Here is a 12,248-nt window from a genome sequence, read left to right on the forward strand (position 1 = left end):
TGCTACCGTGGCACATGCAAACTAAAATGCAACGACTATCGCCACAACTAAAAGGCAAAGCAGCAATGCTCACTGTATCGGGCCAGATATGAAACTTAAGGCCTCGCCAAGCCACAAATCCATCTTCCCCAGTTTGAAATGCCAGTGCTCCGTTTCTTAAACACCTTGTCAAGACACCAAATGGCTCGCAACCCCCCAATCCATTAAGAGCCCACATAACAAAAGCAGCAGTCATTTTTACAAGATCTCCGAGGATGACGGATTCTCAGCCGGGTTCGAAAATGTTTAAGGTTTAGTCAACCAACCTTTTGGCAGCTGTGCTCTTTGATTAATCCAAGATGTTACAATAAGATTTGTTGGAGCCCCGCTGCCAGTGATTCAGTCGTTTTATTGAACAGCATTGCCCCGGAGCGATCCTGTGCAGTTCACAGATCACTCCAAAGCATCAGCCACGCTGGAACAAAACCGAATAAATGCTGGGCACGCCGATGCGAGGCTGCTGCCAACCTCCCCGTCGCACAGGGCTAAGCTGATCAAAATAATAAATTTGCCAAAAGGTTGATGTTCTCCTTCAGGACCCTTGGCAAGTGGAGCCGTGTCCCCGAAAGCCAATTAAGGAGTCGTTTGAAGTAGTGAAGCCGAGGGTGGGAGGGTGGGGGGGGGACAATGGAGCCACTCACAGGTTTTATTCAGAAACATTGAAGGCAGTTTGATCTATTAGAAAGACAGATAGGTTGCTTCTTGATGGTCATTACTGAAGCCTTGGTTTCCTTTGAGTGTTAGTGACTAACACAGGCGGGGTTTGAGCCCCAAGCCGCGCTGAATCACACTTTCCTGTTATCTCTCTGTGGAACGGGACATTACATTATCTAAAGTAATACCAATCAAGACGACTCACTGCAGTAATTACAGGACTTAAACGCTCCGTGTGTGGGTGTGTGTGTGTCCAATGGTTGGCAGCTGTGAGCTCACAGAGCGAGCTCTGCTCCACACACCCCTCCGACACCTGTCTTTCTCTCCCACCTGTCTGTCTCTCCACCCATCAGAGTTGGGAGCTCGTATCCTCATTACCATATAGGCTTGGCCCCAAAATGTCTCCCATGAGGCTTTGGCTCATGTTGGCTCCAGTTTCACACCGCTCTCAGCTGTGTGTACAGAGCCTGAGAGCCTGGTTTGAATTTGCTGAAGGCATCTCTGTCTAAATGTTGTCTCGATACCGACCCTCGGCAGCTGCCTCGGGGAGGCAAAATATCAGATTTTCTGAGCTGACTTCTCTCTTTTTTTTTTTAAACACAACGAAAACAGGCTCCTGAGCTTGCAATTGAATTTATTTTTTTCCAAATCCATGTGTCCCAAGTCCCATCCACTTTTTAAGTAGAGGCGTCACAAAAAAAGGCTCGAACAAAGTGTGTAAACTGGGTAGGAAGAAGGGAAACATGACAGGAAAGAGGAAAAAACATAAAGCTTAATGTCGGTGATTCATTGTGTCACATTATTTGAGATATTTCTTTAGATTTTTGTGTTGAATTTGAAGTAATTTTCTACTTGAAAGGCCACAAAAGTACAGTCTATCATGAGCCTGTGCCACAGAGATATTATAAACTAGTGACTGAATCAATTTACATACTCTGAGCTTTTTAATATCTTCAAATATGTGATCTTCCTCTGGATGAAATTGCAAAGTGCAGGCCAACCCATAACTTTTCTCATGTTACTATAGCCAGAAAAAGTATTAAAATTATTAAACCACCTGTTGAAATGCACCTGAATACAGAAAATGACATCTACTCAATTCAAAAATATTTCCAGGGGGAAACAGCTGTTAAAATTGTCCCACCTACATTTTAAATGCTTCCTACGCCCATGTCATAAACTATTATGTGTACAAAATACAATCACAAATTCCACAAGGGCACGGACAACAGCCTGTGTTCTATATTTAAGGAAGAAAACTCTTCCTCTTTCTTTTTAATACATTTATACGATACATAATGCCACCAGTCTAAATCAATCAGGAACGCCCGTGCTTCCCACAGATAATCAATAGTCCTCCGTCAGCCTGCACTCTCTGCCTTCCACTCCCTGGCTTTTCCCGACCTCTTCCCCATCCCCCCATCCCATCAGCCTCCATCCTCCCTTCCACTCTGACTCCCACGCTTTCATCATCCAGCCTCTTCTTCCTGCTTTTCTCATCTCCTTCTCATCAGCGACCATCACTTGATCCTACTAGGTACAGTGGAGGGTAAAGTAGGGCAAAGCCGTCGGACACACGCAGCGCACACAAAGTGATGAGGTTCATTTCAGAGAGTATGAAAATGTGAAAAACGAGGCATCCGACCTGACCAAGACATTGACTAAATCAATTTAAAGGATGGGGAGTAAATACAAATCAGCTTTTTCTTCAAATTTAACACCCGATGTGTATTAGAGAAGTAAATCTTCATTTAAAGATGATATTAGGTGTATCGTGGTTGGAAGCATTAGAAGATGTACAGTGAAATACATGATGGTGAAGTTTATATTTGTACCTCTGAGGGTACATCGGCTTGTCACAGGGGCAGTACCCAGGTACAGCTATTATACATGACATTGTGTACAACAGTGTAGTCTAATGTCTCCTGTGGCAATTTTGTACCTTAATGTAAAGGTGCAATATGCAAGAATTGATTATCTGTCTTCAAACAAATAGGGGTCAGTACATCACCAAAGTAACCACTAATTGATGCTAACTGTAGCTGCAGTTAGCCAGTAAGCTTAGTTAACCGCACAGCTAGCGGCCGTATTAACTGAGCAGGGGAGTGTTGGTGCTGTTACCATGGGACTATCACCTCTTGAAGTACAAACAGGCTTGGGGCTAGCTGTTTAGCATGCTAACTTCAATAGATATCTCTGCAACACAATACATAAATGTCATCGAGCATCAAGCGTTATTTTCTTCTATTGGAAACTTTGAAAAATTCTTACATATTGCACCTTTAAGGGAAATTGACCTTCTAAAAAGCGTACATTAGGAAAAATGGGTACACATACTGTATGTACCTTTAATGCTGGGAGAAGATAATTGTACCTTTTTAGCCCCCACCCCCCTAAAAAAGTAGGGAGGTAGTATGAGTAGCCAGAGCAAAAATATGGCTGAACATAAAAAGAAAACAACAGCACTGACGAAAAACTTCTCAAACAGACGCCGCGGGGAAAACAATGTCTACGTCCGGCCTGCACTTTTTGATTGACGAGTGATCACTCGAGATGTGCTGGGCAGACAACACAACAAAGACATCTTGGATGTCTCCGAAGTAATGAATAAAAACAACAAAGTTGAGGAGCGGTTCTTGAAGATTTTCAGCACCATTTCTCCCTCTCTGCGCTCTCACCTTGTTTCTCTGATCCATCTACCCTCCATTTCTTCTCTCCCCTTGTCTCTCCGGGGGCTGGACTCTTCTCATTAGGCCTGCTGACGTATGTGAAGAAGGGGGGGACCCTGCATGTCCTCCTCCTTCAAGGGGCTTCCCCTGGCAGCAGCAAGCACGGGGACTTCTATACTGTACATGTACGCCGCATCACAAGCGTATTGCACAGAGCTACTGAAATATGCATATTCTTGATGTATTATTGAGTAAAGAGGAGAAAAAGTACTCTGAGATACATGAGTAAGTGAAAGAGAGACTGGCTTGGTTAGAGAGAGAGAGAGAAAGGGATGAAAGAGACGTTTTTTGGACGGGGGGGTTGTTTTTCCGTCCCTCTTTCTATCTGCATGCCAAAGTAATCATTCTAATTAGGGTATGGGAGAGGAAAAAATATCTGTGCATCAATAAAGACTCCAGGAACAGAGGAAACAGTTACATAATCACACACAAACATCGTCGGACCGCTCGATGCGCACACACATGCCAGTATGGAGCAGCATCCCAGACAGCTTTGAAGGGAAATCTGTCGTGCTGCAGAGTGCAGTCAGCCGTGCAGCTCAGTCATACATGTTGACACGTGAGCGACACCTGTGTGTGTGTCTGTGTGTGTGTGTGTGAGGCATGAAAGCGTTTCATCTGCATGTGTACACTCATCGTCTGTCGGCTCATCATCTCCGTTCACTTGCATGTAATTACTGTATGTGTTATCTTTGAGCAGGCGTTTGTGTTGGTGCAACCTAACTAGCAGCCAGCCATAACACCTTCCTGAGCTTTAAGCTGGTTTCTTCCTATACTTTGGACCCTGTAGCCCTTATTTTCCATCGCTGACAGGATCATCACTGTCAAGACAGTTTACCATAACCAACGCTGGTGTGGCGTCGATCTAACGCAAAGCAGCCACTGATAAAGCCTCTGTTTTATGACTTAGAGGGTGTAACTGACTTGCTAGTAGTCTTACCACTGTAGGTTTAGAGTGGTACATCAAATTTACATTGGCGGTAGAGGCTGAGGATTTTCAGGCAATTTCCTTGGCATTTACAGCCTGGGGACGAGGATATGGATCTAGAAGAGGAAGAGGAAGCTACCATTCGTCCATGAATGGTGACGCAGCCCATCTGACATCATCACCACAACCTGCTCGGATGAGGTTGGATGTGCTTAACCTGACTCCTGAGATTGTCCATATTGGGTGGGACTTGGTACAACTCAGCACTTTTTAAACTGGTTGTGGAAATGCAAATCAACGAGGCGTGGTGCGGTTAATTTCAAGCATTTTAACCCTGAAATGGACCCGGTTCGTTTCATTCACTTGCACCTAGCGAAATGACACTTTTGGTTTTTTTTTGGTTTCAGAGCCATGTCGGGGCTAGAAATTCTCACAAACCTTAATCGGATAAATGGTCAGTGAGTCATGCAGACTAGACTAAGATTTTGTCCCTGCACTCCCTCTGCTTCTAGGGAACAGAGATCAAGAGATAAACTTCCTGAAATTACTTCCTCTGTCAGTCCAGCTCGATTAGCCAAGGCCCTCAACTTAAGAATGCACATTCCTGTTCACCACACCCTAAAACACGGTCATCTGTAACAGTTCAACAATGACTAGGCAAAGGTGTTAATGTAGAAATAATTGTCTACATCGTTAAACTTTAACCTGGAATACCTGGGTTTTTCCATTTTCTGCTACTATATACTTCCACTGCACTACATTTTAGATGGAATTATTGTGCATTTTTACTCCTTTACATTTATTTAAAAGCTTTAGCAACTGGATACTTTCACATCAAGATCTTACATTTAAAAATTTGATAAGATTATAAAACACACAATGAATTGTTAAAGATTGAAGCAGTGGTTTACAATCTTTTGAATAACTGATGCTTATGCAGCCAAATCATCTAATATTTTAGAAAGATGTGAGAAAAGTCCAAAGGAAGAACATAAATCAGTGTGGTATAACTTTGTTTTTTCTTCATTTCTACCCCATAAATAACCTCAAGGTCCATCAGATGTATGTTGTGACCTATTGGAAGGAGCCCAATCCAAGATCTTTATTCTTTTCCCACTCCTCCACCCCTGACTGTGACTATAACTCTGCCAGCTGCTGAGACCACAGTTTGTACAGTATATGACTGTCACTGTTAATACCCAACCACCAGGACCAGGGGCTGTAAATTAGCTTCATCTGAACACCCTATATGTGCTGTTCAATGAGTACAGAGTATAAAATCATTCTCTCTGGCGAACACCATACACCAAATTATCTTATCTGGGCGTGTGAGCGGCCAGGACCGTGTTGAATCTCATGTAGGAATGTCTCCATGTACATGCGGATGTGATTCCTGGCAGCTGTTATTTTCTGTACTGTGATTCTGTTATGTCTGCACTCTGTCTGCTTTCATCTATTGAAAATAAAAAAAGGGATACGCACGCAGGCGTTGGCTGCCTGCTGGCCTCTTGAAAAATATAAAAACTCATTTTCAATACAAAGACCTGCAGGTTGCAGGGCGTCCTCACCCACACACACACCCCTACTGGTAGACTTCAAACCGGCTCGGAGAGAGACGGACAGAACAGGGGAGGGAGAGAATAGAAAGGAATGGAGGTATACAAAGAGAAAGAGAGATGGAGGGAGGGCTTAAGAGAGAGATTACTGGACACAGACACTGAGAGGGAATGATGTGTCATAGCAGCAGTAATGACAGTAACAGTTGGATTATAATCTGGTGTTGTATAATAGTGTCTGTCAGCAATCTGCACAACATTATTATAACATACACGGACAATCACAAAAAATCTCGAGGTCAGTTAGGGATATGTGCATGTTTATTTCCTCTCTAATATATTTCAGTTATTTATTACGTCAAGCCATTAAATCATTTAAAAGATTTTGGACCTGATCTCAGACAGATCTACCACTTTTCGACAGGGCCCTGCAGATACAGTGTGTGAGGCTCCATGTGACCGGAGCTGCAAGCAGGTGGATGGATGTACTAGAGCCACTGGCATACACACCAGAGACCCTCTGAAATAAATGTGGACATGACCTGGACCACTCGAGGTTAAACAATTCTGACCTGGCTCGACCTGTGTCCCAAGTTGAGTCTGTGTTATCTCAAACTTTGTGGCCTCCCGATGGCCTCTGCTTCTTTCCCACTGTTTTGTCTAAAAGTAAGTAACAGTGTAAGAACAGTCTTAGGAGAACAGGGAGCAAACAATTTTTTATTGACCTTTTATTGGAATTATGCTTAAATTAATCATATGAGAAAGAAATATGGGAGAATATAACTGGAAATAAATGTAAGTGTCATCCCCCCTCATACAGGATGAATAAACATACAGCTGAGGAGAATACATTATTGGATAGTTACACAAATTAAGGCACCTTTGTTCTTTATGAATAGATTTTTGAAGTACATGTCGTTACATCATCTAAAATATAACCGCTGTGTAAGTACGTCCAGATAATTAAACTCAAATAACAAAACTTATGAAGCAGGGTAAATCAACTAATGGCTCTCTCTCATTGGACTCAATACACATAGTGAAATGTGCCAAAGTTGGATTTGATTATATTTCAATTTTATCTTATTTTAAGTTCATCAAGTTCTTCTTTTTTTTTTCTTTTATCGTCTTTTACGTGACATTGAACGTCTTCTGGCTTCAGATGATAGCTGCTCGCTTGGTCTCACTGTTTTCATTGTGTAATTGAGTGCGGCTGTGCCAGGGTAACTTTCACCTCAGTTACAAGGACATCTTACAACATAATGCAGTTCACAGCAGCACATTAAAGTACCGGCTCTTACATCAACACAGAACTACTCTCATGTCAACAAAAGATCAACGTTACGCACTTTACAGCACGCTATTATCACAGGCCTGTTGTACTGGATTACTTCATACAGGTGCGTTTGTTCGTGTATCCACCTCGTGCTTATACAAGGTTGGGTAGCAGTGGATTACATGTAATTGAGATTGTGTATTCAGATTACAAAAAATAAGTGCCTATAATCAGATTTCTCATGATAACCAATTAGCCTGATACATTTTTTAAAAAAAAACAGCATCCCACATGATAAAATACACACAGTACACCTGCAGTTTGTGCCAGTGCTGTTTTTGTTCTTTGTAATCTGATTAGACCAACTGGAAAAGCTAAATATGCAAAATGTATTTAAAGGAGCACTGTGTAGTTTTGGGAATTCAATTTGAATCATAAGAGAAACATCGTCTCTTGTTTATATTCACGACTAAATAAACTGAATGAACAAAATGTCCTCAAAGGACGAAACAATTACATCCTGCTTTACTCTGATTATATTTGCAGAACCACTCTAAGTAGCCACACTTATTCTGTAGCTTCAGACAGTGTTCTGAGGACCGCTTGCTTATTGAATCATGGAAAGAGTTAGAAAGTAATATTTTCAATATTTGGTTTTGAAGTAATCCAGAGTATTTGATTACATTACTAATGACAAAAAAATGCTATGTATTTAGTAATTGGCCACATTTCAAAGTAATCTAACCGAACCTTGTACATGTATATCTCAATTTGACACCACTGCTTTACCACAAATGTATGTCACACCAATCAATATCAATTAAAGGGGTGGGAAAACATTATTAAACAACAAGTTCAGATGCTTAGGTAACATGTTTGAGGTGGGTTTTACCTTCTACTCCTCCGGTCTTTCACCTACTATCTGTCCTTCAAACCCATCACTCTGTGCTTCTGCTCGACTCTCCACTCCACTGAGTGTCTGAAACACTTGTGAGATGAGTTTGCGCCGTCTGTCATATTATGAGCTCCTGGAGGGAGAGATCGACATAAAGTGAGACCAAGACACTAAATAAGACACAGTGTGTGCCGAGAGCCGAGAGGAGGCGGGCGCACTGATAAAGGTGAGGTGGTGAAACAGAGACTGAGGGGAGAAGAAGGAATGAGATGGAAATGACAGAGAGATAAACGAGATGGGCAGACAGACAGGAGGAGGCAGACTTCCACTGCTGAGTCACACGGCTCGTTACACTTCCAGAAACTTCTGTGCTGTCCTCGCATACTCAGCTGTGTGACGGTATGTGTGCGCATTTGTGCGTGTGTGAATGTGTGTGCGCTGGTGCAGCTGTGCATTCCAATCAGAGAGATTTAACCCTCTCGCCCCCGCTGAGGGGCCCCACCCACCCACCAGCTCCCTCACATGATCCACTAATACCCTGTGCTGTCCCACCATCTGGACCAGTCCCTGCTACCGGTCAGTAAAAGTTGTCTGCTTCCAGCCTCATGTGTCACACTCACAGTGAGGAGAATTAGCTGGTCTATGCTACCCCCTGCTATCCTAAAAAAGTCATCAAAGATATTTGGACTAACTGCTGCCTTTGGATGCCACTTAAATCTACTGCGGAAGCAATTGTTTTCATCTGGAGGAATTCTCACACGATAATTACATCAAACATCTTCTAACAATGTTTACTGAGATGCGAATGACAATATAATAGGTAGTATTAGCAACTCTGAGTCTTTCACACATTACTTAGAACCAAAGCAAAACCCTATCAGGTAAGTTTTCACTTACATTCTCCTAAGATGGCAAAATCGATTTTGTATAAAAGTATTTAGAACAAAGCAGAGTGCCTAAGTGCATTGACATACACTTATAGGACCAGATTTAGAGAAGACCATGAGTGATGAGTCCATGAGTGCATCATTAATTAGTGTCCGTCCATGTAATAAGTAGTGACTGCACTGGCAAAATGCTTGTATGTGAAATTTAAGCTATAAGGTCTAGAAATGAAAAATCGTGCATACTTGGAACCCTTAAAAGTAGCTTCATTAATCATTCTTTTGAAAACCAAAAGTGAATTAATTGTACAGTGAACTTATAAATACGCACAGTTGCAGTTACTTACGCAGTTATATTTGCTCTCCTATTGATTGATAAAAACTTTTGTTCACTGTCTGACCATTCCATTATTTTATAATATATCAAATCATTAAATGTCATAGCGCTGCAATTTACGAACAGTGTATGAGTGTGTAGATATTAACTAGCCTATAAAACAATACATACCATCAGCTGTCAACAGTCGTAATATGTTTTAGGATAAAAGTGCCACAGATGACTAACGCAGGGCTCCAGGGTCAGCATGGGTCACACATGCATCCAAAAATCTTTCAAGTGCAACAATATATTTTCATTGGTTGCACTGGTGCGCCTGAAATTTATCTTTCTTTCTTTTCCAACTGGGTAAGTAGGTAGTACATTTATAATACCCCAGTAATATTTGAGGTTGATTTATTTGAGTTTGTCAAGCACTTTAAAGAGCAATGTGTATGACTCTTAATCGAAATTATTGAAAATCGTATACAGAAGTAACAGTTTTGATGTTAAGACGTCTCTGTATTGTGTTACAGAAATATCTGCTGAAGTTAGTATGCTAACCAATTAGCCCTGTCCTGTCCCAGTCCAAATCTCCTCTGCTAGCAATGTAAACACTAATACTGACCTGGTCCCTGAACTCACATAAGGGACTGTTAGCTGCATGGCTAACTGGGCTAACTGAGCCTACTAGCTAACAGCCGCTGCAGTTAGCAGCAGTTAGCGGTTACTCTGGTAATATGCTCCCACCTGTTTTTTTTAAGTATGAATTCAACAGGGGGACAATTCTTACACACTGCACCTTTAAACATCCGTTATTACAATTTCTTGTTGCATCTGCTGTGATTTCTACCTCTTTCTGGTTAGTTTGTCAAAATAGATTAAAATAATACATGATAGAAATTATTAAAACCTTGTTTTAAAAGTTATAATTCCTGCTTTACTAGTGTGTGGCATCAATTCAACCTCTGCACCACACAGAGATAAATACTTTATGAGTTTTGCGGAAAGCCTCACAATTATGACAACTTAAGGCCTAAATTGAGAAAAAAGGGGGCTGAAAACTTCACTCGCAGAGAGAAAACTTTTATGATTAAAATGTCAAACAAATCTGAAACCTGTTTATCTGGTAAATCTAATTTCTCTTCTCGTCTGAACGGGTGCACATTCAGTTAGGGAGAGATTGAGCTGGACTACAGCCAAGCACCACTCTCTCTTTCGTTTCGTCGGTTTGCGTGTACAAATGTGATACTATAATGTAACTTACGGTAAGCTGTATGTGATCAACCACATAATAGATGATAATTAAAAAGTCGATACTGAGCTAAAAGTTCGAAGCCACTGTGGGAAACAGGAAATGCTCCGTCTCATTTGCAATCATCTTTCTGCCTCGGTTGCTCCGTCTTCACTTGACTTTCAGCTTAGTTTCATCATCCGATGCCTCTCTGTTCACAGAAAAGAGCGCACACACACAAACAGACATGTGTGGAGGACCTAAAAAGCCCTGTAAATGTGGCTTATTAGACGTGAGAGTCAAATATTACCCTCTGTTACGACGCACAGCATTTGCATGTGCTGTTGCGTGCGTGCACGTGTGTGTCCGAGAGATTGTGTATCATGAGGCCAGAGGAGAGGATTTCTAACGAGGTCTGTGGCGGCATCGCCTCCATGGAGCTGGCTTGACTGCACCCACTAATGAGACAGTGACACACACACACACACACACACACACACACACACATGAGCAGCCCTCTAAAACTCTCTGAACAGACACGGTGAATCACCATTTTATCCGATCTGCCTCCAAACAACCCCACTCACTAATCCATTTCCTGGCCTGTAAGTGTGTATGTGTGTGTGTGTGTGTGTGTGTGTGTGTGTGAGGCCAAAAGGTCCATGTCCTGGCAGCTTCTCATGCTTAATCCCCCCATCGCTCACTCTCCCTGTAGCACCTCACACTCTTCATATGTTTCCCTCTTTATCTTCCTCTTTCTCCATCGTTTAGAGAAGATTTTTTTTTTTTCCTTCGCCATTGTTCTTTTTTTTTTGTCCGTGTGCGATGTTTTGGCACATACACAACATATACAGCGTGTGTGTGTGGTATATGTGGTCTGGTGGGTGTAGGATTAAGACATATGTTCATCAAAGAAGGATTACAGCCCAGTGGTGTGATCTAATCTGAATGCGACCCCCGCAGGAGAACAACCTGCTGAGACTGATCTGACACATAGACACTCACACACGGTCCTGACCCACAGAGGTTGAGGTTGGCTAGGCTTGGTCAATGGACCCAAGCGTCACCCAATGATAATCACCTTCCTATCCATAGCGCTGCTTCTCAGAACAGATGGCGAGGCCTGTGTAATCTCAGGGTATGATTTTGTCTTGAGCTTTGATATGTTGCCTTCAGGAATATCTGTGTCAGTCATGCACGTTGCCTCTCGTCGGTGTGTGGTGTTTGCAGAAAATGTAGCTGACGCATGGACATGTCAGGACTCTGGATGCTGCGTTCAGGAATATTCTGCAATTCATTTTTATAAACTATGAAAAAACTGTTGAGAACATGCTGAGGGTGGACAATCTAACAAGTCAATTGACCGTTCACTAAGCCTCATGTCCATTGTTGCTACGCCTGTCAAGATTTCAATTCTCACACGCAGTTTTTGAAAGTTTTTAATAATGAGCTTGTTTTCACAGGTGTAGACAAAACTGGGGTTTTCATTTATAGCCATAGATCGTCAATTTTGTGAGCTGAAATGACACTGCTAGCATTTTACTGTGATTAGCTAGTTACTTGGCAGCCATCTTGGCGGCACCCCTGGGCAGTTATTTGGGGCCACCAGAATCCTCTCAAAATGAATGAGGAGATATAACAAACGCTAACAAAGTTCAGTGACATTGCCCCAAAATTAGGTTTAAAATGCCTTTTTTTCCCACTGGCTATGCTTCTACAGCACATGTACACGGTTTC

This window comes from Pagrus pagrus (genome assembly GCF_965226575.1).
Source record: "Pagrus pagrus genome assembly, chromosome: 13".
Classification (NCBI taxonomy): Eukaryota; Metazoa; Chordata; class Actinopteri; order Spariformes; family Sparidae; genus Pagrus; species Pagrus pagrus.